We start from the raw sequence: 23,300 nt of genomic DNA, 5'->3' as shown, positions 1-23,300 counted from the left end.
ACAAAATGAGAAAAAAAATTCCAGAAAATCACATTGTAGGATTTTTTGCAAATTATGGTGGAAAATAAGTATTTAGTCAACAACAAAAGTTTATCTCAATACTTTGTTATATACCCTTTGTTGGCAATGACAGAGGTCAAATGTTTTCTGTAAATCTTCACAAGGTTTTCACACACTGTTGCTGGTATTTTGGCCCATTCCTCCATGCAGATCTCCTCTAGAGCAGTGATGTTTTGGGGCTGTTGCTGGGCAACACAGACTTTCAACTCCCTCCAAAGATTTTCTATGGGGTTGAGATCTGGAGACTGGCTAGGCCACTCCAGGACCTTGAAATGCTTCTTACGAAGCCACTCCTTCGTTGCCCGGGCGGTGTGTTTGGGATCATTGTCATGCTGAAAGACCCAGCCACGTTTCATCTTCAATGCCCTTGCTGATGGAAGGAGGTTTTCACTCAAAATATCACCATACATGGCCCCATTCATTCTTTCCTTTACACGGATCAGTCGTCCTGGTCACTTTGCAGAAAAACAGCCCCAAAGCATGATGTTTCCACCCCCATGCTTCACAGTAGGTATGGTGTTCTTTGGATGCAACTCAGCATTCTTTGTCCTCCAAACACGACGAGTTGATTTTTTACCACAAAGTTCTATTTTGGTTTCATCTGACCATATGACATTCTCCCAATCTTCTTCTGGATCATCCAAATGCTCTCTGTCAAACTTCAAACGGGCCTGGACATGTACTGGCTTAAGCAGGGGGACACGTCTGGCACTGCAGGATTTGAGTCCCTGGTGACATAGTGTGTTACTGATGGTAGGCTTTGTTACTTTGGTCCCAGCTCTCTGCAGGTCATTCACTAGGTCCCCCCGTGTGGTTCTGGGATTTTTGCGATCAATTTGACCCCACGGGGTGAGATCTTGCGTGGAGCCCCAGATCGAGGGAGATTATCAGTGGTCTTGTATGTCTTCCATTTCCTAATAATTGCTCCCACAGTTGATTTCTTCAAACCAAGCTGCTTACCTATTGCAGATTCAGTCTTCCCAGCCTGGTGCAGGTCTACAATTTTGTTTCTGGTGTCCTTTGACAGCTTTTTGGTCTTGGCCATAGTGGAGTTTGGAGTGTGACTGTTTGAGGTTGTGGACAGGTGTCTTTTATACTGATAACAAGTTCAAACAGGTGCCATTAATACAGGTAACGAGTGGAGGACAGAGGAGCCTCTTAAAGAAGAAGTTACAGGTCTGTGAGAGCCAGAAATCTTGCTTGTTTGTAGGTGATCAAATACTTTTTTTCCACCATAATTTGAAAATAAATTCATAAAAAATCCTACAATGTGATTTTCTGGATTTTTTTTCTAATTTTGTCTGTCATAGTTGAAGTGTACCTATGATGAAAATTACAGGCCTCTCTCATCTTTTTAAGTGGGAGAACTTGCACAATTGGTGGCTGACTAAATACTTTTTTGCCCCACTGTACGTATACACTATATATACCCAGTGAAGGCAAAGAACCGTGAGGGTTCTATCCCTACCCCAGAGTGTAATAGGGATTTTAGAAATGAATAGCTAACAAAAGCTAACTCAGTCACATCAAACTCTGAAATGACAGCGAACATTCGCTTTCAATATGTTTTAGCTGTTTTCCATTGACATTTACAGTGCATTTGAATTCAGAGCCCTTGACTTTTTCCACATTTTGTTACGTACAGCCTTGTTTTAAAATGTATTAAATAGTTTTTCCCCCCCTCATCAATCTACACACAATACCCCATAATAACAAAGCAAAAACAGGTTTAGAAATGTTTGCTAATTTATGTATGTATATACAGAACCAAATGAAATATCACATTTACATAAGTATTCAGACCCTTTACTCAGTTCTTTGTTGAAGCACCTTTGGCAGCGATTACAGCCTCGAAGTTTGGCACACCTGTATTTGGCGAGTTTTTCCAATTATTCTCTGCAGATCCTCCCAAGCTCTCTGAGGTTGGGTGGAGATCGTTGCTGCACAGCTATTTTCAGGTCTCTCCAGAGATGTTCGATCGGGTTCAAGTCCGGCCTACTCAAGGACACTCAGAGACTTGTCCCGAAGCCACTCCTTTGTTGTCTTGGCTGTGTGCTTAGGGTCGTTGTCCTGTTGGAACCTTTGCCCCAGTCTGAGGTCCTGAGTGCTCTGGAGCAGGTTTTCTGAATGACGCTTGTCATTTAGGCCAAAGAGTTCAATCTTGGTTTCATCAGACCAGAGAATTTTGTTTCTCATGGTCTGAGAGTCCTTTTAGGTGCCTTTTGGCAAACTCCAAGCGGCCTGTCATGTGCATTTTACTGAGGAGTGGCTTCCATCTGGCTACTCTACCATAAAGGCCTGATTGGTGGAGCACTGCGGAGATGGTTGTCCTTCTGGAAGGTTCTCCCATCTCCACAGAGGAACTCTGGAGCTCTGCCAGAGTGGCCATCGGTTCTTGGTCACCTCCCTGATCAAGGCCCTTCTCCCCAGATTGCTCAGTTTGGCCGGGCGGCCAGCTCTAGAAAGTGTCTTGGTGGTTCAAAACTTCTTCCATTTACGAATAATGGAGGCCATGGGGTTCTTGGTGACCTTCAATGCTGCAGAAATGTTTTGGTACCCTGCCCCAGATCTGTGCCTCGACACAATCCTGTCCCGGAGCTCTACGGACAATTCCTTCGACCTCTTGGCTTGGTTTTTGCTCTGACATGCACAGTCATCTGTGGGACTTATATAGACAGGCGTATGCACCTTTCCAAATCATGTCCAATCAATTGAACTTACCACGGGTGGACTCCAATCAAGTTGTCGAAATATCAAGGATGATCAATGGAAAACAGATGAACCTGAGCTCAATTTCGAGTCTCATCGCAAATGGTCTGAATACTTATGTAAATAAGGTATTTGCCAAAACATTTTTTATATGAAACGGTTTTAACTTTGTCATTTTTTGGGAATTGTGCGTAGATTGACGAGGATTTCTTTTATTTAATACATTTTAGAATAAGGCTGTAACGTAACAAAATGTGTAAAAAGTCAAGGGGTCTGAATACTTTCCCGAATTCACTGTGCCTTTAAAAAAGGTAGGGGCGTGGATCAGAAAACCAGGTAGTATCTGGTGTGACTACCATATGCCTCATGCAGCGCAACACATCTACTTCACATAAAGTTGATCAGGCTGTTGATTGTGGCCTGTGGAATGTTGTCCCACTCCTCTTCAATGGCTGTGCGAAGTTGCTGGATATTGGCGGGAACTGAAACACTCTGTCATACATGTCGATCCAGAGCATCCCAAACATGCTCAATGACATGTCTGTTGAGTATGCAGGCCATGGAAGAACTGGGACATTTTCAGCTTCCTGGAATTGTCTACAGATCCTTGTGACATGGGGCCGTGCAATATCATGCTGAAACACGAGGTGATGGTGGCGAGTGAATGGCACGACAATGGGCCTCAGGATCTCGTTGCATTCAAATTGCCTTTGATAAAATGCAATTGTGTTCGTTGTCACTAGTTTATGCCTGCCCATAACAGAACCTCATCGCCACCATGGGGCACTCTGTTCACAACGTTGACATCAGCAAACTGCTCGCCCACACGAGTACCACTCTGACATCTGTCCGGTGCAGTTGAAACGAGGATTAATCTGTGAAGAGCACACTTCTCCAGCGTGCCAGTGGTCATCGAAGGTGAGCATTTGCCCACTGAAGTCAGTTACGACGTCGAACTGCAATCAGGTCAAGACCCTGGTGAGGACGATGAGCACGCAGATGAGCTTCCCTGAGACTGTTTCTGATAGTTTGTGCAGAAATTATTTGGTTTCGCAAACTCACATGTTTCTTCAGCTGTCCGGGTGGCTGGTCTCAGACGATCCCACAGATGAAGACGCGGGATGTGGAGATCCTGGTCTGGTATGGTGACAGTTGTGGTCTGCGGTTGTGAGGCTGGTTGGACATACTGCCAAACTCTCTAAAATGACGTTGGAGGCGTCTTATGGTAGAGACATTAACATTAAATTCTCTGGCAACAGCTCTGGTCGACATACCTGCAGTCAGCATGCCAATTGTACGCTCCCTTAAAACTTGAGACATCTGTGGCTTTGTGTTGTATGACAAAACTACACATTTTAGAGTTAACTTATATTGTACTTATCACAAGGTGCACCTGGGTAATGATCACGCTGTTTAATCATCTTCTTGATATGCCACACCTGTCAGGTGGATGGATTCTCTTGACAAAGGAAAAATGCTCACTAACAGAGATGTAAACACATTTGTGCATAAAATCTGAGAAATATAAGCTTTTTGTGCGTATGGAACATTTCTGGGATCTTTTATTTCAGCTCAGGAAACATGGGACCAATTCATTACATGTTGTGTTTATATTTTTGTTCAGTGTAGTTACCCAATCCATGCAGGGCCCCCCATTTACCCACTTGTCTCCCCTAACACCTCTTCTCCTCCCCATCTGACGAACAACTAAAGGCAGCAGGCAGTAGCAGCCTGTCTCATTGAGAGCAGGCTCCTGAATCCTCCTGTGGGTAAACGGAAAGAGGTATCCTGCACGTTTTCAAGTTAAAAGTCTCCATTACTCAGTTCTGTTTACTTCACATTTAGTTAACTAATGTAATGGATTTGTTTGCCAGCGCAAGTCTAGATAGCACTAGCTGTATTATGCCTACAGCAGTGAAGTTTCAGTCCGCTAGGTGTATCTCTACATCATGGGTATATCTCTGGCTGACGTGGACATCACCATGCATGCACCTTATCAAAATATGACTAATTAAATATTACACCATCCTATTCTCTGGGCTCTGTCTGCAATCAGAACCAGTAGTATCTACCAGGAATAATGAATCATAACCAGTAGTATCTACCAGGAATAATTAATCATAACCAGTAGTACCTACCAGGAATAATTAATCATAACCAGTAGTATCTACCAGGAATACTTAATCATAACCAGTAGAATCTACCAGGATTAATGAATCATAACCAGTTGTATCTACCAGGAATAATGAATTATAACCAGTAGTATCTACCAGGAATAATTAATCATAACCAGTAGTATCTATCAGGAATAATTTATCATAACCAGTAGTATCTACCAGGAATAATGAATCATAACCAGTAGTATCTACCAGGAATAATTAATCATAACCAGTAGTATCTACCAGGAATAATGAATCATAACCAGTAGTATCTACCAGGAATACTTAATCGTAACCAGTAGTATCTACCAGGATTAATGAATCATAACCAGTAGTATCTACCAGGAATAATGAATAATAACCAGCAGTATCTACCAGGAATAATTAATCATAACCAGTAGTATCTACCAGGAATAATGAATCAATAGATGTTTGGTGAATCTATGAATTATGTATGACAGAGAGAATATAGTAGATGGCAATTGTCCAAAAGTGATTGATGATCTATTTTTAGTGTCATGTGTTTAGGCCCTTTTATGGACATCCTGTCCGGATGTTCTCACGCTATTGAGTGAGTGCTTATGTAACATGATAGTGCAGCTGTTCCTTTGAAGTAAAGCATATGTTTGCAATAAAAATGTAATGTTGATTGATGTGTAGTGACCTTGTTGAACTGTTGAATGTGTTTGAAAAGTTTAAACAGTTGGAAATGTTTGTAGTGAACTTATGGAGTGAGCTTGTGAGCCCCTGTAGAATGAAAAAAAAAAGTTATTTCCGGGGTAGGTATGCCTGAGTATGAGTAAGACCTGTGAACACTACGAGCGACAAGAAACCTCAAGAGAGATAAACTTCAGAAAACTCGTTGAGTATAAATCAGCAATATATGATGCGTCAAAAAAGCATTTTCAAAATTTGTATAGAACCCAAATACCTCCCGTAACTGGACTGAAAGATCAAGTGTTGATGTCTAATGAACAACTGTGGAGGTATGTGTTTAATTACCCTGCCTGTAAAGTGAAACTCTATACCTTAGCCGAAGGAGAAGAATATACAGACCAGATCTTAGGAGTGGACTACAGGTTTGAAGACTGGCATGTGTTTCGCAAGGTGGTGTGTCCTGAACTGAGAGTTAGCTCAAACGGTTATAACGTGTACACGGGCTAGTCGCCCCTGCCTCCTCAGGAAGAATATTTCATAGGGTGAAAATACAAAGAATGAATGGACTTCCTTGTGGACTCGTGGAGTTCTATATCAGCCATGAGAAAATACACAACGGGAACTTCCGTGTGGTGGGCTGACAGGGGATTTTAGGTTACAGATGCTTATTTCTTTTAAAGGTTGGGATATAATGGAATTGAAATTGTTTGAGTTAGTGGATGCTCTCTTTTTACAGAGCCAGTGCATTATACATATGAGTACTAAGGATGTTGATTCAAAGGAACCCCCAGAAGGGTCAACCCCTGAAAAAACTAAGTATGCTGGTGTTACGTTAACCACGCCCCGATCCCAAAGGAATGGTTCAACAATAAAAGGGGCGACCCTAAGTCCTATGGTTCTTCATTTCAGCATATACCATGGATATTCATATGCCATATGAGGATACGTGTGGGTACCAGACCCTGAAGACTCTATGCCTCACAGCCCTCCTTTCTACTCCCCCTAGTCATGCCCTCCAACACCCCCTACATATACACAGCATGAGGATGTGTTTGATGGGGTGGTCAGTACTATTTTTGTGGATACCATCAAGGCCTCTGTCGCCGCACTTTTAGATGTGGTGATTGGAGAGTATATAAGAGAAAAATGCCACGGTTGTGAGATTTATCATCCCAGCCAGTGACGACATCCTTGTCTATATGACCCACCCAAGTACTTCTTCTTCAACCACTTTGATGAACTGGTGAAAAGACTGTGGTCCGGCCGTTTTCTAACATCAATGGTCAGAGCCCTGGAGTCTATGGGTCTTGTGCCATCTATTCCTAAGGTTTATGGTGTAACAGAGGCTTTCCTACATGACCTGAAGGAGGCGATCTACATCCACGAGAAACTCAAAGTAATCAGGCAATCACACTGAGGGACGACAACAAATAAAAGGAAGCTTTGGTGGCTGATGTGGTTACTTTCTGGCTCAATGAACCCCAAGAAAGCGAGTACGATTATTATATATTTTTTAAATTAGATATAAAGAAATGGGTATCTATTTGCATACCATGTTAGAGGGAATAACTAGATTTTTTCTTTTGAGATAATTTACAACTCTTATGCAACAAATTATTGAAAATAAAGTGGACAATGTCTCGTTCTACACAGCCAACAATACAGGGGTTAATGCAGAGCGTGTGTTAAAAATGGAACAAATCATGAGTCATGTAAGACATACGGGGAGACTCTACAATGGTCACAACTGGTATCCCGTCTTGTGGATGATTCTGAAGAACTAGAAACATCCTTGTCTAAGATTTTAGTTTATTTGTTTGAGCCATCATTTAATTGTAACATGTATCATATTTTTTGTGTATATACTTATATAACGAATGTATGTGTTAAAAGTATACCATGTGTTGCATGCCTGGGTCATTGAGAAAAAGGGTAATAATATCTTGCTACGTATCCCAAATTGTATGGATACGTAATACTTAAAAATGTATGCAAAAATAAAATGCTAAATGAAAATGCAATGGGGTGGCCTCCTGGGTGGGGCAGTGGTCTAGGGCACTGCATCGCAGTGCTAACTGCGCCACCAGAGTCTCTGGGTTCGCGCCCAGGCTCTGTCGCAGCCGGCCGCGACCGGGAGGTCCGTGGGGCGACGCACAATTGGCATAGCGTCGTCCGGGGTAAGGAGGGTTTGGCCGGTAGGGATATCCTTGTCTCATCACGCTCCAGCGACTCCTGTGGCGGGCCGGGCGCAGTGCGCGCCAGCCAAGGGGGCCAGGTACACGGTGTTTCCTCCGACACATTGGTGCGGCTGGCTTCCGGGTTGGAGGCGCGCTGTGTTAAGAAGCAGTACGGCTGGGTGGGTTGTGCTTCGGAGGACGCATGGCTTTCGACCTTCGTCTCTCCCGAGCCCCTACGGGAGTTGTAGCGAAGAGACAAGGTAGTAATTACTAGCGATTGGATACCCCGAAAATTGGGGAGAAAATGGGATAAAAATTTAAAAAAAAAAAAAAAAAAAAAAAAAAAATGCAATGGGTTCATTATTGTTATTGTCCATCAAAGAGGCAAGAAGGATGGCTGAGCAGATGTTGCAAAACATGTATTATACCCCCTCTAACTCAGGGTCTTATGGGGGAAGGAGAGGTTCCAGAGAGATATAGCTGAAGAAACAGGTAGCAGGTTAAGCGATGCTCAAGTGAATGATGGCTTGCAGAGCAGGATGCTTACACTCTGCATAAACCTGTGCGAAAGCAATTTCCTCGAAATATAGTTTTTTCTACTCATCCCTTGTCCCAGTTTCAGGCGGATCTATGTGACATGCAGAAACTTAATGATAAAAATTATGGAAATCGATACATACTAACGGTTGTAGACATTTTCTCTAAAATAGCATTTGTAAGGGTCTTTAAAAATAAGAGTGGGGCAGAGGTGATCCGGGCCTTTGACTATCTTGGAGGAAGGAGGGGCTCCCAAGAAAGTGCAGACTGACGGCGGTAAATACTATTTTAATAAAACTTTTCAGAAACTAATGAAGAAGCACAATATCGTACATTTTGCTACAGGTTCGGATTTGAAAGCTTCAGTTATTGAACGCTTTAACATGACTTTGAAGGACAGACTGTGGAAATACTTTACGGCTCACAACACCCATAGATACAGTTAAAGTCGGGAATTTACTTACACCTTAGCCAAATACATTTCAACTCTGTGTTTCACAATTTATGACATTTAATCCTAGTAAAAATTCCCTGTCTTAGGTCAGTTAGGATCACCACTTAATTTTAAGAATGTGAAATGTCAGAATAATAGGAGAGAGAATGATTTATTTAAGAGAACACTCAGAAACCTTTTCTAAAAGAACAAGCAACATGTCTCTTTTACACCGCATGTGCTCTGAAGCTATAAAAGACAGAGCTCGATCTTTTCACGGCCCCCTTAACACAATTTTCAATAGAGAGGTCCAGTTATGTGGAGATAGCCCCACTCTCTGCCATTACAGACAATGGACCTATAGAGTTTTTCATCCCAGGCCATGGTGACAACTACCTGGACCTCAACAACACCTTATTGCATTTACGTCTCAAAGTGACCAAAAGAGATGGTACCAATATTGCAAATGATGCCAAAGTGAGTGTCATTAATTACCCCTTGGCTACCATCTTCTCCCAAGTGGATGTGCCTTTGGGTGAACGCCTTATCAGTCAAAGCAGTGCTATCTATCCTTATAGGGCCATCATGGAATGTTTACTAAACTACTCCGAAGACACTTTGAAGAGACAATTCAGCGCTGGGCTGTTTAGTAAGGATACTGCAGGAGCTTCTGTGGAAGCCATAGACCCCACTACTGGTGAAAACAAAGGACTGGAGACTCATGCTCTCTACTGTGCAGCCTCTCGAGAGTTTCATCTGCTAGGTCCTATACACTCTTTTTCTTTCAAGAACGTTTACTCTTAAATTCGGTTGATTTAAGGATAAAATTAACAATGGCCAAGGATGAGTTTTGTCTGATGGCTGCCCGAGACGGTGACTTTAGTTTAAAAGTGTTGGGTGCTCGGCTTTTTATTTTAAAAAGTGTCTATCTCCAGCAGTTTGTCTGGATCGTTCACAGGCTTTGATGGAAGGCTATGCCCTTTACGCTCTCCAAGGAATTACCATGAAAACATTCAGTACAGCTGTGGGGAGTAGAATCTGCAGTCAAGAAAACCTGTTTTTAGGCACGTTACCCCTCTACATCGCTATAAGATTGGTTGATCACACCTCTAATACAGGCAGCTTACATTAAAATAAACTTTACATTTTCAGCATTTCAATGCAGAGTATGTTGCTGTTAAAGGAATTTTGATTTCTGTTTATTAACCAATTCAATTAAAACACTCTGCCCATAAATAAGAATTTGTAAGATAATTATCTGCATAAAATGGACAGATACCAGTCTTAAAATCAATCAATCAGTAGCGTTTATTCTTGAGAGTACTGATCATAATACATTTTACATCAGGTTATATAATAAAGATGATGTCATAGGTTTTAATGTCCAACCTCCTCTCGGATACAAGGCAATACAGTTCGAGTTCTCATTACTGTCTGCCACCTGTTCAACTATCTACAACCAACTCAAGGTCTTTCCCCTCCCTGGGTAGAGACATCATTCTAGCCTGTCTGAAGATAAACCCATTCTTTCTAACAAGGAACACATAACATTCAACATTTATGAGTTATAATTCTAAGTCAAATGTATACATATATTAGTCATTAAACACAAAAATCCCGTAACAGTTGTGTTCTGTCAGGACGGACGTCAGGTCCCTGCTAAGGCTTTCCAACCACAATTCAATAACAACATATCCTCGCTACAGGGAGGCATCTAAAAGATCTCTCTTTACCTATTGACAGAAATGATTTTGCAGAGGGTTACACATTGTATGTGTTCAATTAAGCACCTGATGATGACACCTCAGGAAATCTGTCTGTCGTGTCCCAAGGTAACCTCAGGCTGGAAATGCGTTTCCGTACACCTTTAGATCGTACAGTTAGTATGATTGTTTATGCATGCTCTGATTCAATGTTGGTGAATGCCCGAAGACAAGTCTTAGTGGATTATTATTCATTAAGATATTAAGGAACATTGAGCAAAACATGAAGACCCAAGAGCTACAAGGTCTCATGAGCCGCTTGATTGGAAAACAATTTTGTGGAGTATGGGCTTGTGATGAACTACCTATTGAGAAAACACATCGGGTGATGAACATATGGACTTTGAAATTAACAAGGGAGAGGTTAAGCGTAGGCTAAGTCTGGCATAAGTGTCAGTGTTCCAGGTGAATGGAATAAATCGGAGTCAGACGCGGGACATGGGTATGAGTAAAGCCACGATATTTACTCAATATCAACAATAATCCAACAAGGATAAACATAAACAATCCAGAACACGTACACGGAACCACTTGACAAAAACAATCACGCACAAAACAAAAGGGGAAGCCAGAGGGTTAAATAAAGAACATGATTATGGAATGGAAACCAGGTGTGTACAATGAAGACAAAACAAATCGAAAATGAAACATGGATCGGTGGTGACTAGGAAGCCGGTGACGTCGACCACCGAACGCTGTCCGAACAAGGAGAGGGACCAACTTCGGCGGAAGTCATGACAGTACCCCCCCTTGACGCGCGGCTCCAGCAGCGCGCCGACACCAGCCTCGGGGACGACCTGGAGGACGAGACGCAGGGCGATCCGGATGGAGCCGGTGAAATTCCTGCAGTAAGGATGGATCCAGGATGTCCTCCACCGGCACCCAGCATGTCTCCTCCGGACCGTACCCCTCCCACCCCACAAGGTACTGAAGGTCTCTCGCCCTACGCCTTGAGTCCATGATGACTCGCACAGTATACGCCGGGGCCCCCTCGATGTCCAGAGGGGGCGGAGAAACCTCCCGCACCTCAGACTACTGGAGCGGAACAGCCACCACGGCCTGAGGAGAAACACATGGAACAAGGGGTTAATACGGTAATCAGGGGGGAGTTGTAACCTATAACAAACCTCGTTCAGTCTCCTCAGGAATTTAAATGGCCCCACAAACCGCGGACCCAGCTTCCGGCAGGGCAGGCGAAGGGGCAGGTTTTGGGTCGAGAGACAGACCCGGTCCCCTGGTGCATACACCGGGGCCTCACTGCGGTGGCGGTCGGCACTCGCCTTCTGCCGCCTGATGGCCCGTTGTAAACGCACATGGGCAGCGTCCCATGTCTCCTCCGAGTGCCGAAACCATTCATCTACCGCAGGAGCCTCGATCTGGCTCTGATGCCACGGTGCCAGGACCGGCTGATAACCTAGCACACACTGAAAAGGTGATAGGTTAGTGGAAGAGTGGCGAAGGGAGTTATGGGCCATCTCCACCCAGGGGATGAACACCGCCCACTCCCCCGGCCGGTCCTGGCAATAGGACCACAGAAACCTACCCACATCCTGGTTAACTCTCTCCACCTGCCCGTTATTCTCGGGGTGAAACCTGAGGTGAGTCTGACCGAGACCCCTAGGCGTTCCGTAAACGCCCTCCAGACTTTAGACGTGAATTGGGGACCCCGATCAGAAACTATATCCTCAGGCACCCCGTAGTGCCAGAAGACGTGGGTGAACAGGGCCTCCGCAGTCTGTAGAGCTGTAGGGAGACCGGGAAAAGGAAGGAGACGGCAGGACTTAGAAAACCAATCCACAACCACCAGGATCGTGCTGTTACCCCGTGACGGGGGAAGATCCGTCACGAAATCCACCGATAGGTGTGACCATGGCCGTTGTGGAACGGGAAGGGGTTGTAATTTCCCTCTGGGTAGGTGTCTGGGTGCCTTGCACTGGGCGCACACCGAGCAGAAGGAAACATAAACCCTCACGTCCTTAGCTAACGTGGGCCACCAGTACTTCCCAGTAAGACAGCGCACTGTCTGACCGATGCCAGGATGACCAGAGGAGGGTGACGTGTGGGCCCAACAGATCAAACGATCGCGGACATCAGACGGAACGTACAGACGCCCAACTGGACACTGTGCGGGAGTGGGCTCTGTACGTGACGCCCGCTCGATGTCCGCGTCCACCTTCCATACCACCGGTGCCACCAGGCAAGAAGCCGGAATTATGGGAGTGGGATCCGCGGACCGCTCCTCTCTGTCATACATCCAGGACAGCGCGTCTGCCTTCACGTTCTGGGAACCTGGTCTGTATGATAGGGTGAAAACAAAGCGGGTGAAAAACATGGCCCACCTCGCCTGGCGAGGGTTCAGTCTCCTCGCCGCCTGGTTGTACTCCAGATTGCGGTGATCGGTCCAAATGAGGAAAGGGTGTCTAGCCCCCTCAAGCCAATGTCTCCACGCCTTCAGAGCCCTGACAACAGCCAACAGCTCCCGGTCCCCCACATCATAGTTTCGCTCCGCCGGACTGAGCTTCTTCGAAAAGAAAGCACAGGGGCGGAGCTTTAGTGGCGTACCCGAGCGCTGAGACAGCACAGCTCCTATCCCAGCCTCGGACTCGTCCACCTCTACTATGAATGCCAAAGAGGGATCAGGACGAGCCAGCACGGGAGCCAAGGTAAACAGAGCCTTCAGGTGACTAAAAGCCCTGTCCGCCCCAGCTGACCACTGCAGTCGCACCGGTCCCCCCTTCAGCAAGGAGGTAATGGGAGCCGCTACCTGACCAAAGCCCCGGATAAATCTCCGGTAGTAGTTGGCAAACCCTAAGAACCGCTGCACCTCCTTTACCGTGGTTGGAATCGGCCAATTACGCAATGCTGAAATGCGGTCATTCTCCATCTCCACCCCTGAAGCGGAAAGGCGGTACCCTAGGAAGGAGACGGACTGTTGGAATAACAGACATTTCTCAGCCTTGACGTACAGGTCATGCTCCAACAGTCGACCAAACACCCTGCGTACCAGGGACACATGCTCGGCGCGTGTGGCAGAGTATATTAGAATGTCATCTATATACACCACCACACCCTGCCAGTGCAGGTCCCTGAAAATCTAATCTACAAAGGATTGGAAGACTGATGGAGCATTCATCAACCCGTACAGCATGGCGAGGTACTCATAGTGCCCAGAAGGGGTACTAAATGCCGTCTTCCACTCATCCCCCGCCCGGATACGCACCAGGTTGTAAGCGCTCCTGAGATCCAATTTTGTGAAGAAGCGCGCCCCGTGCAATGACTCTGTCACACTGGCTATGAGAGGTAACGGGTAACTGTACATTACCGTGATCTGATTAAGACCTCGATAATCAATACACGGGCGTAAACCTCCATCCTTCTTCTTCACAAAAAAGAAACTCGAGGAGGCAGGTGAAATGGAAGGCCGAATGTATCCCTGTCCCAGAGATTCGGTGACATATGTTTCCATAGCCGCCGTCTCCTCCTGTGACAGAGGATACACGTGACTCCTGGGAGGTGCTGCGTCTACCAAGAGATTTATCGCACAATCCCCCCGTCGATGGGGTGGTAATTGAGTCGCCTTCTTTTTACAGAAGGCGAGTGCCAAATCGGCATATTCAGGGGGAATGTGCATGGTAGAGACCTGGTTTGGACTCTCCACCGTAGTTGCACCTAAGGAAACACCTACACACCTCCCTGAGCACTGACGGGACCATCCATTGAGAGCCCTCTGTTGCCACGAAACAGTGGGGTCATGTGAGGCCAACCAGGGAAGGCCCAACACAACAGGAAACGCAGGAGAGTCAATCAGAAAGATCCTCATGACCCTCCTGCATTATCATACAGAGTGGAGCTGTGACCTCCCTAATTAGCCCCGACCCCAAAGGACGACTATCTAAGGCATGTACAGGGAAGGGAACATCAACAGGAACAATAGGGATCCCTAATCTACGTGCAAAGGAACGGTCAATAAAGTTCCCAGCCGCGCCTGAATCGACTAGCGCCTTATGCTGGGAATGCGGGGAAAACTCAGGAAATTCTATTAACAACCACATGTGCGCAACAGGGAGCTCTGGGTGAGTCGGGTGCCTACTCACCTGGGATGATCCACCAGCGCTCCGCCTGCTACCTCAACTCCCTGGGGAACCTCCCCAGCACCGACCAGCAGTGTGCCCTCTGCGGCCACAGGTGGTGCAGGAAACGGTCCCCCCTCCGGTCCCCCTCATAGCAATACCTCCCAGCTCCATCGGCGTTGGATCGGAAGTGCTGGGGGATGGAACTGACGGACCCCGATCCGGACGTCCGTGGAGGCCAACAGGTTATCCAGCCGGATGGATAGGTCCACCAGCTGGTCAAGGTTAAGGGTGGTGTCCCTGCAGGCTAGCTCCCTGCGAACGTCCTCGCGTAAACTACACCTGTAGTGGTCGCTCATTCCATCCCACGCCGGCGGCCAGAGTGCGAAAGTCCAACGCGAACTCTTGTGCGCTCCTAATCCCCTGTCTGAGATGATATAGTCGTTCCCCCGCCGCTCTCCCTTCAGGTGTATGATCGAAAACCGCCCGGAAGCGGCGGGTGAAATCTTCATAATCGTCCAACGCCGGTCCTTCCCTTCCCCAGATGCCGTTGGCCCATTCCAGTGCTTTACCCGTCAGACAGGAGATGAGGGCGTTCACACTCTCGCGTCCCGAAGGAGCCGGCCGAACGGTTGCCAGGTAGAGCTCCAGCTGGAGAAGGAACCCCTGGCACCCGGCAGCCGTTCCGTCATATACCCCCAGGAGCGATAGCCGAATTCCACTGGATCCTGGTGAAGGAGGGGTGGACATCGAGGGAGGTTGTTGTGGGAGCGGGGATGATGATGATGGGGTTGCTGGAAAACTCCCTCTCTCCCATCTCTCCATAGTTTGCAGCACGCGATCCATGGCAGTACCGAGACTCTGCAACATAGTAGCGTGCTGCTGGACGCGCTCCTCCACTGGTGAGGATGGCTGGGTGCACCTGCTGACTCCATTCTTTCGGTGCGTGATTCTGTCAGTGTTCCAGGTGAATGGAATAAAGCGGAGTCAGGCGCAGGACACAGGTATGAGTAAAGCCACGATATTTACTCAATATCAACAATATTCCAACAAGGATAAACATAAACAATCCAGAACACGTACACAGAACCACTTGACAAAAACAATCACGCACAAAACAAAAGGGGAGGCCAGAGGGTTAAATAAGGAACATGATTATGGAATGGAAACCAGGTGTGTACAATGAAGACAAAACAAAACGAAAATGAAACATGGATCGGTGTTGACTAGAAAGCCGGTGACGTTGACCGCAGAACGCTGCCCGAACAAGGAGAGGGACCAACTTCGGCGGAAGTCGTGACAATAAGCTTATTCCCACACTTTACAATAACTCTGTTGCAGTGGTCTTAGGTAGTCTCCGTATAGGCTATTCCCTCCATCATGACACTGCTGCCCAGTTGAAGAGCTTGTGATCTCCATGCAGCACCACAGCACCATACACCTTTGGAAAAGTCATATACAAATAAAAAAATAAGTGTTCAACTTGTAGGCATTGCAATTTAGACTATCATTTTGGGTACTTGCAGAATAATTTTAGAACTCTGTGCTCTATAACTGTTTTTATTATAGGGCTCTTCTTGAAAAGAGACCCTAGCTCACAGGCTTCTGAATATATCCTCTAAATACATGTTAAAGAAAATAGTTTAAGAAACACATGCAGTGGCTGATAGGGAAAACAGATCTGGCAATAAGAATAGGCTATAGATAGTCTTGACCATATGGGACCCCTTGGCTATTTCGCTCAAGCCATGACTTAATCAATATTTTGTTTTGTCTCATTTATTGATATGGATATAGACTCTGCGTGATGGGATTGTGCAACGCAAATGACTATAACAAGCCTACATACAAAGTGGAATTCACTAATACAACAGTCAAAATGCCTAATATAAAGCCTACAGTCCGTGTTCCCAAATACTGGAAAAAGTGTGATTCATTAGGTTACATGACCACACCAATACCCCCACACGGTTCCAAAAAATAATTATGCAATTATATGGCCATTACATAACACACCGCATGGCATATTTACATAGTGGAATAAGCCTAAATCATATTTAGGCTACTTTCTATTTTGCAGCTCAGGCGGTTATTCTAGACAAGGCTCTTCTGTGTCTATCATTCTCACACAAGTCATTTGCTGAAGGCCCAAGCCTATACTACGTCATCAACTGGTATAACTTTGTTATTGAATGCAGTTTGAAAACAAGCTCTAGACTTTTATTTTGGAAATGAAACTTTCAGATGCCACATTACTGACAAAAGTTTGTACGCATAAAAAAGATCTGTAACCGAGTAAAGGGAGATGTAAAGTAAAAGTTCTATATCTAAATGTTCATTCATAGTCGTAGGGCTTGTAAGTTTACAGATCTATTTTAACTTCATGTTTCATGTTTCACGCATGGCTTTTCTTACGATCCTAACAATACCTACGTTCAACCTTTTGGCAGGTATCTGGCTCCACAGTTCAGTCCTCAAAGCCCCAACTCCCAATCAAGCTATATCCTTTAACATATTATTACCAGTGGCGGTCAGTCACATTTAAGATAAGGGAGGACCCTTTTTTTCATGAGCATGGCCTTATTTCTATTACAGCATATTGGATGACTCTCGTTCATATTCCATTCACCCAGTTCAATGTAACAGAGATCGGTTAAGGCTACTACATGATACTCAAATGTTCCCTATACCCACCATGAGGTTGCTACAACCTAGCCTATGAATGAAAGTTCCCAACATAGGTGCACACAGGTCGAGAGACAAATTTGAGGTGACAGACAGTGACATGCAATACAGCCTTCCACACTCTTGCATGCATCTAGCTCAGGGGTGTCAAACATACGGCCCGCGGGCCGGAACCGGCCCCCAAGGAGGTTCGATCAGGCCCGCAGGATAATTTGAAAGTGGAAAAAATGCATAAAAGACATGGAATTAATATTTTTAATTCGCTGCAATTCATGGATTATCCGCTAAGGGGCGCACTCTTTCCATCAGAGTAGAAGACAAGCCGCATCACTGAGACAGACTGAAAACAGCAGACGGTATCAATGCGCCATCTGCTGCTTGTTACGACGTTGTTAATACCTTGGTCTCTACCTCTCCGCTACACCCTCATTAGCCAAAATGTCGTTATCCAAACGGAGAAAAGTAGATAAGGAGTGTAGAATTTTCAAAGAAAAATGGACCACGTCCTATTTATTTACAGAGATGCACGGAAAACCTTTGTGCTTGGTGTGTTTGCAACAAGTTTCGGTATTGAAGGAATATAATATTCGACGCCACTACGAGACTCATCACAGCGAAAAATATGACGGCTTGCAAGGACAACTGAGAAGAGATAAGATTAACGAATTGCTGGCGGGTCTGAGGAAACAGCAGTCAACTTTCATCCAGAGCCGAGAAGTCAGTGAAGCAGCGGTAAAAGCCAGCTACCTAATTGCTAGCGAAATAGCATTAGCATCGAAGCCGTATTCCGACGGTGACTTTGTTAAACGATGCATGATGAAGGCGGCTGAACTTGTATGTTAAATTAAAGTGCATTACTATATTTTTCAGTACCAATTAAAGTTTTGTGCCTTTGTACAATCAGTGGGATCAGTTGCAATGCATATTTGTGAATGATAAAAGTAAATTGCACATTTGTCTAAGGAAATATGAGGTGTTTCATGAAATGTTTTGTAAAAGGATAGTTCATTAAATTTCAATATTTTCCTAATGTTCTTGTGCTTCTTTACACCAAAACAAAGGAAAGACATGATATTTTGGTTATTTATAGCAGAGTATGGTATAATTTTAATGGTCCGGCCCACTTGACATCTCCCTAGGCCGTATGTGGCCCACGATGCGAAATGAGTTTGACACCCCTGATCTAGCTGATACAGGGTGTAAGCATTAGTCCAACAGTTTCAAACAAGAGTTTCTATTGGACAAATTCAGGTATGTTTATCCCCGCTTTGTTCTGTTTGCTTCCGTTTTTCAACAGAATCAACCGAATGAATTCACCCCTGATCACACGTAAACAGAGTTCACTCTCATAACAGCCACGTTGTATTCCTTTTCTTCCCTTCACTTGTGGACTTCAATGCACAACACATCAGCTGTATGTGACCAGGCGAAAAAACCTTTCCAAGTCAAACCGCTACACACAGCCTATGTCGTTGTCACCATATTAGCTAAAGTAATGCCATAGTCAACATAGCTAATAGAACTCATGCATAAACCCACTACAATAATGCAGTAACGTTAGTGTACAGTCAGTAAGCAGTTACACCGGTGGGCCCCGGTGACAATAAATTTGTAAAACCAAAAGCTTACCTTGACTTGGAAGAGTTCCAGTGTTGTGTTGGAAAGTCATAGTGAGCTAGCTAACATAGCTTCCCTCTGTTTGAGCAGGGTGTTTTAGTAGGCTGAACTAACGAGCTGCATTTGCTAGTGAAACTGAAAAAAAATACTAAATCTCTCTCTCTATTTCTCTTTTGCTTCTCCTTCATTTTGGAAGACATGAATTTGTTCAAAACTGTTCAACTATTATCTTTCTCTCTTTTTGAGTCAACTACTCACCACATGTTATACACTGCAGTCCTAGCTAGCTGTAGCTTATGCTTTCACTACTAGATTAATTCTCTGACCCTTTGATTGGGGGGACAATATGTCAGTTCATGCTGCAAGAGCTCTGATAGGCTGGAGGACGTCCTCCGGAAGTTGTCATAATTACTGTGTAAGTGTATGGAAGGGGGTGAGAACCATGAGCCTCCTAGGTTTTGTATTGAAGTCAATGTACCCAGAGGAGGACAGAAGCTTGCTGTTCTCCGGCTACACCATGGTGCTACCCTTATCATGACACAAGGCGAGACCCAGATGCAGACACAGGAGGCAGATGGTTGGAGTCTTACAATGTTTATTCATCCAAAAGGAGTATGTAAGAGAATGGTCGTGGACAGGCAAAAGGTCAAAACCAGATCAGAGTCCAGAGGGTACAGAGTGGCAGACAGGCTTGTGGTCAAGGCAGGCAGAATGGTGAGGCAGAGTCCAGAAACAGGCAAGGGTCAAAACCGGGAGGAATAGAAAAAGGAGAATAGCAAAAAGCAGGAGAACGGGAAAACCCTGGTTGACTTGGAAAAATATACAAGACGAACTGGCAGAGAGACAGGAAACACAGGGATAAATACACTGGGAAAAATCAGCGACACCTGGAGGGGTGGAGACAATCACAAGGACAGGTAAAACAGATCAGGGCGTGACAACCCTAAAGAATGCTGTTGGGGCTACTGTAGACCTTCTTTGCAAAATAATGTGTTTTAATCAGCTATTTGGTGACATGATTATATTTAGTATAGTTTTATCTAAAAAGGATAACTTTTTAAATGTTTTACCATTTTTATTTTTATGAAATTCACTGAGGAGGATGGTCCTCCCCTTCCTCCTCCGAGGAACCTACACTGATTTGGCATATTCTTACATCTTTGTTGATTTATATCCATTGAATTGTGTCCATTTTCTGTTTTAGAAATTGAAAAGTGAGAAAGTGTCAAACAACAGCCATTTGCACAACTATGAAACAATATCAATTTAGATCATAAAGGGAGAAACCTTACCTTAAATTGAGATCTTAACATTTTTCAGTTAAGTACCTTCACCTGCTGTCTTCTCAAATTCAAATAAAAAAAAGTCAGTGTCAAGAACTCCAGGACCTACCGTACTATTTGTGACGTGAATTGTGTATATCGTATGCTTATTGGTCATTGACCAATCCTGGAAGGATATTGACCTCATCCCGTCAGTAGAGGATGCCTTGTTGCTCTTTAAAAGTGCTTTCCTTGCCATCTTAAATAAGCATGCCCCATTCAAAAAATGTAAAACTAAGAACAGATGTAGCCCTTGGTTCACCCCAGACTTGACTGTCCTTGACCAGCACAAAAACATCCTGTGGCACGTTCTGCAGTAGCATCGAATAGCCCCTGCGGTATGCAATTTTTCAGGGAAGTCAGGAACAAATATAATCAGTCAGTTAGGAAAGCTAAGACTAGCTTTTTCAAACAGAAATGTGTTTCCTGTAGCACAATGTAAAGTCCATGGAGAATAAGAGCACCTCCTCCCAGCTGCCCACTGCACTGAGGATAGGAAACACTGTCACCACCGATAAATCGAAGATAAACAAATAATTTCAATAAGCATTTTTCTATGGCTGCCCATGCTTTCCACCTGTCTACCCCTACCCCGGCCAATATCTCAGCACCCCCTGCAGCAACTTGCCCAAGCCCCCCCCCCCCAGCTTCTCCTTCACCCAAATCCAGACAGCTGATGTTCTGAAAGAGCTGCAAAATCTGGATCCCTACAAATCAGCTGGGCTAGACAATCTGGACCCTCTCTTTCTAAAATTGTTGCAACCCCTATTACTACCCTATTCAACCTCTCTTTCGTGTCGTCTGAGATTCCCAAAGATTGGAAAGCAGCTGCGGTCATCCCCCTCTTCAAAGGGGGAGACACTCTAGACCCAAACTCTTACAGACCTATATCCATCCTGCCCTACCTTTCTAAAATCTTTGAAAGCCAAGTTAACAAACAGATCACCGACCATTTTGAATCCCACCGTACCTTCTCCACTATGCAATCTGGTTTCCAAGCTGGTCATAGGTGCACCTCAGCCACGCTCAAGGTCCTGAAAGATATCATAACCGCCATCGATAAAAGACAATACTGTGCAGCCGTCTTCATTAACCTGGCCAAGGCTTTCGACTCTGTCAATCACCACATTCTTATCGGCAGACTCAATAGCCTTGGCTTCTCAAATGACTGCCTCGCCTGTTTCACCAACTACTTCTCAGACAGAGTTCAGTGTGTCAAATCGGAGGGCGTGTTGTCCGGACCTCTGGCAGTCTCTATGGGGGTGCCACAGGGTTCAATTCTCGGGCCGACTCTTTTCTCTGTATATATCAATGATGTCGCTCTTGCTGCTGGTGATTCTCTCATCCACTTCTACGCAGACAACACTATTCTGTATACATCTGGCCCTTCTTTGGACACCATGCTAACAAACCTCCAAACGAGCTTTAACACCATACAACACTCCTTCCATGGCCTACAACTGCTTTTAAATGCTATTAAAACTAAGTGTATGCTCTTCAACCGATCACTGCCCGCACCCTCCCATCCGACTAGCATCACTACTCTGGACGGTTCTGACCTAGAATATGTGAACAACTACAAATACCTAGGTGTCTGGTTAGACTGTAAACTCTCCTTCCAGACTCACATCAAGCATCTCCAATCCAAAATTAAATCTAGAATTGGCTTCCTATTTCGCAACAAAGCCTACTTCACTCATGCTGCCAAACATACCCTCGTAAAACGAACTATCCTACCCATCCTTGACTTCGGCGATGTGATTTACAAAATAGCCTCCAACACTACTTAGCAAACTGGATGTAGTCTATCACAGTGCCATCTGTTTTGTCACCAAAGCCCCATATTCTACCCATCACTGCGACCTGTATGCTCTCGTTGACTGGCCCTCACTACATATTCGTCGCCAAACCCACTGGCTCCAGGTCATCTATAAGTCTTTGCTAGGTAAAGCCCCGCCTTATCTTAGCTCACTGGTCACCATAACAACACCCACCCGTAGCACGCGCTCAAGCAGGTATATTTCACTGGTTATCCCCAAAGCAAAAATTTCCTTTGGCCGCATTTCCTTCCAGTTCTCTGCTGCCAATGACTGGAACGAATTGCAAAAATCACTGAAACTGGAGTCTTATATGTCCCTCTCTAACTTTAAGCATCAGCTGTCAGAGCAGCTTACCGATCACTGTACCTGTACTCAGCCAATCTGTAAATAGCACACCCAACTATCTCATCCCCATATTATTACTTACGCTCTTTCTCTTTTGCACCCCAGTATCTCTACTTGCACATCATCATCTGCACATCTATCACTCCAGTGTTAATGCTAAATTGTAATTATTTCGGCTCTATGGCCTATTTATTGCCTACCTCCCTACTCTTCTACATTTGCACACACTGTACATAGATTTTTCTATTGTGTTATTGACTGTACGTTTGTTTATGTGTAACTCTGTGTTGTTGTTTTTGTCATACTGCTTTGCTTTATCTTGGCCAGGTCGCAGTTGTAAATGAGAACTTGTTCTCAACTGGCCTACCTGGTTAAATAAAGGTGAATTAAAAATATATATAAAAAATTTAATTGTATGGATATGGTTAGCATGGCAAAAGTTTTCGAATGTCGTACTAAATTCGCAAAAAATATGAAGTATACACGCACAGGACACTATTGCAGTACTTTAGGTCCCATAATGCAATTCTTCAGGAAATGTACGTGGCTTCACATCGTTTCCAGATTTGAAGAAAATGGCCGAAAATATGCAGCCGAAGTACAACGAGAGCGGATACAAACTAATTATGACAAATGTTAAGAAAATGTTGAGCAATGTAATAAAGTAATGACTTTTCAAATAAGTTATCTTACACGCTATGTTGGAATGGTATAGTCGTTCTGCGTTCTCAATGGACATTTGGGTGCTTTCGTAAATTCGCTCTGGCTATCTACTCCTTCATATCACTTTTGTCTGAGTGTGTTGAATATGGCCAGTGTCATTAAACGTCGGCAAAAAAGCATCATTAAATTGTTGCCATCAGCACAGTTATCATCACCAACGCTCTGGATAACATGAAAACTGCCTAACCAGCTCTACTAGGGCGAGTAACATGGTCAGTGGTCT

Source organism: Salvelinus fontinalis, chromosome 32 (genome assembly GCF_029448725.1).
Source record: "Salvelinus fontinalis isolate EN_2023a chromosome 32, ASM2944872v1, whole genome shotgun sequence".
Classification (NCBI taxonomy): Eukaryota; Metazoa; Chordata; class Actinopteri; order Salmoniformes; family Salmonidae; genus Salvelinus; species Salvelinus fontinalis.
Note: the sequence above shows the minus strand (reverse complement) of the source record.